This window comes from Micropterus salmoides, unplaced genomic scaffold (genome assembly GCF_014851395.1).
Source record: "Micropterus salmoides isolate LMB-PRFRI ecotype aquatic unplaced genomic scaffold, ASM1485139v1 Ms_hic_scaffold_4, whole genome shotgun sequence".
Lineage (NCBI taxonomy): Eukaryota > Metazoa > Chordata > Actinopteri > Centrarchiformes > Centrarchidae > Micropterus > Micropterus salmoides.
The window spans coordinates 39,171,046-39,174,139 of NW_024043372.1; the positions used below are offsets into that span (position 1 = coordinate 39,171,046).

Consider the following 3,094-nt stretch of genomic DNA (forward strand, 5'->3'; position numbering starts at 1 on the left):
TGTATGTTTGTCGGTGTGTAGCACCTTATCACCACAGCAATTCCTCGTATGTGTAAAACTACTTGGCAATAAAGCTCCTTCTGATTCTGATTCTGATTATCATTATCTTTTCAAGATTCCCTTGAGTGTGACCAGGTTGAGTCTCCTGCTGCTATTGTGCCAGATGGATTTGAAAATGAAGGTAGGTATTATGACCCAGGACAGAAAGGTCTGCACACCATTAGACTCCAAATAAAAACTGTTCTTGAGGGCAACATTGCGATCTGATCACATAGAACTAAGCATTGCCTTCAAAAGAGTATTTGTCTGTGGGACGGTGTGCAGACCTTTTTCCTTTGTGTCATGTAGTGATATATTTTTTGTCTTGCACCTGAACTTCATTGGATGTGCACAGCCTTTTTGGAGGTATAATAATAATAAAAGCAAACTGTTTGTATACAATCTTTCATGCAAAAAATGCAGCACAAAGCAATTTACAGATCACAATAGAGTAAGAAGTAATAAAACAGCACTAATTAAGAGACACACTCTGATGCACACATAAAAGAGTGTGGTGATGTTTTAATGCAGTAGTGTGTGTTAAAGTGAATGGCGTTTTTCTAGTTGGCTTGTTACTTTTTGTAGTCAGCTGCACACACTGTCTTTCTCATGCAGACATGCACATACACACACAGACACCACTACGACACACTGTGAGGACAACATTTACAGAATTTTTGTTTTCTTTTAATCACGAGGAGAAGGAGTTGAGGAGGATTCTTCAGCTGGTGGGGCTCGTCCAGGAAGGCCAAGGAAGAAAGGAAATCCAGAGACCTGCACCATGACCGTCCAGAAAAGGACTGTGCCAAAGCTAATTACTGGTCAGAACAGACAATGACTGTCTAGCTGAAGTTCTGCCTGGTTGGTGCTGCGGGGACTATAATTCACAGAAACCCCCGGTCCTCACAGTGGGACTACAGTATGCTGATGGAGGAGATGGAGACTGCGTATGGCTCTTCTTCAGAGCATGCAGCCGCAGTGGCTATAGAACTGAGGCAGCGAGTCCGCAAACTGGGTGAAGCTCTCCATACTTTAAGAGATGAGAGGAAAAGTGTCGATAGCCTACAGTGACACTGAGACTGAGCAGGACACCATAGGCAATGAAGTTTTCACTAACGCTGTTGGAGGTGCAATAATTGTACAGAAACTATTACAACAGCGGCCCCACACACTTGCCCAACCCTATGATATCGCCCGCCGCCATGAAACCACCAAGCGGGCGGGCGTCATATGTCACCACCTCATGCAGACAGGGGCACACAACACAATGACTGAGCGGAGCCCTCGTGCTGGCTGTGATCAGAGATCACTGGGGTGGAGGAAGCAGAGAGACTGTTACAGCATGCCCAGCAGCCAACTGGAAGCCTGAGCCCCGCAGCCTTAGCTACCACCACGTAAATGGAAAGGCCATAAAGACATAAATGGGAGGAGATCGCTGCCACAACTGCTCGGTCTGGGTCATATGAAAAGAAATGCCCTCCAGAGGGCCCAGGTTGTTCTGTACTTCACCTTAAAGCGCAAGGCCAAGAAATGAGCATAATATGCTGTTTATGACTGGAAGTGTGTGCTGTTTTGGACAGTGGGGGACGGAGAAGTATGCCACTACACCATTACGACGCCATTCACCCAGATGTACGGCCTCCATGCAGCCATCAGAGGTAATACAGTGTTGTGTATATATATATATATGTAGTATATATATACACAATACCTATGTGGACTGCTACCAAAAAACAGAAGATAGTGACGCAGAAGTATCTTGAACAAGGTCACACACAAATGGAGTGCGATTCTGTGCACAGTGTGAGAGAGAGAAAACTGAGAGATAGAGAGTTCTGTCTTCCGGCTGAGTATGCTGCAGTGATCCGGGGAGCTCGCTTCAATCCCAGGCCATACCATGTGAGGTACGTGGACCACAGTTTCTTCACAAACTTCAGCCAAGTGACCATCTGCAAGTCCATCCGACCAGGGTAAAAAGCTGGAGATCCAACCGTGCATGATCTTCGAGGAATCAGGTATTTTATCAAACACATAATTTCTTACAAATATGTCACCTTCTATGTCAAAAGACATCCGCAGATCCCTGAGGAAATAAGAAGAAGAAGGAGAGGATGCAAAGCAGGAATTAGGCGCCGGGAGAAAAAAAGAACAATCCGTGCCTTCCGTCCGTCATTATGGGGAATGTGAGATCTCTCCCCAATAAGATGAAAGAGCTAACGGCGCTAACCAGGCTGCAGAGGGAGTATCATGAGTGTAGCATCATGGCTAACGGAGACGTGGCTGAATGAAACTGACCCAGACTCTTTGCTTTCACTAGAAGGTTCTCAGCTTGTGAGAGCGGACAGGAGAGCAAACGTAAGCGGTAAGAGGAAGGGTGGGGGAATAGCGATGTTTGTTAACAACAGATGGTGTAACCCGGGCCACATTAGTGTAAAGAACAGCAATGCACTAAAGACATTGAGCTGCTAGCTGTTAGCATTGGGCAATACTACCTGCCGAGGGAATTCTCGCACATTATCGCGATAACTGTTTACACACACACCCCTCGGACGATGCTGCAGCAGCATGCGAGCTCCTACAGTCTGTTGTGACACAGTTGCAGACATCCAATACCTCCTCCTCATCTCGGGGGATTTTAACCATGCCTCTCTGTCCACCACTCTCCCCACCTTCACCCAATACGTTCAGTGCCACACCAGGGACAATAAAACACTGGATTACTGTATGTAAACACCAAGGATGCTCACTCAACCTCTCCCCCACTTGGCTGTTCAGACACAACCTGGTCTATCTGCTGCCTGCTACATACCTGTGGTGAGAAAACAACCCCCAAACCACCAGGTATGTGAGTAAATGGTCGAGGAGACTAGTGAGGCACTAAGGACTTTTGAGTCCACTGAATGGGAAGTGCTCTGTTACCCACACAGGGAGGACATCGACAGTCTGAGTCACTGCATCACAGATTATATTCATTTCTGCGTGGAGAATACTGTGCCCAAGAAAAAGGTTCAGTGTTTCTCCAACAACAAACCCTGGGTGAGTGCTGATCTGAAGC

At 46.6% G+C, this 3,094-nt stretch overlaps 1 pseudogene; it reads left to right on the top strand.

Annotated features, from left to right (window-relative positions):
* The first annotated feature begins 960 nt into the window (after window positions 1-960).
* LOC119886490 overlaps window positions 961-3,094 on the top strand; it is a 6,110-nt pseudogene continuing 3,976 nt past the window's right edge.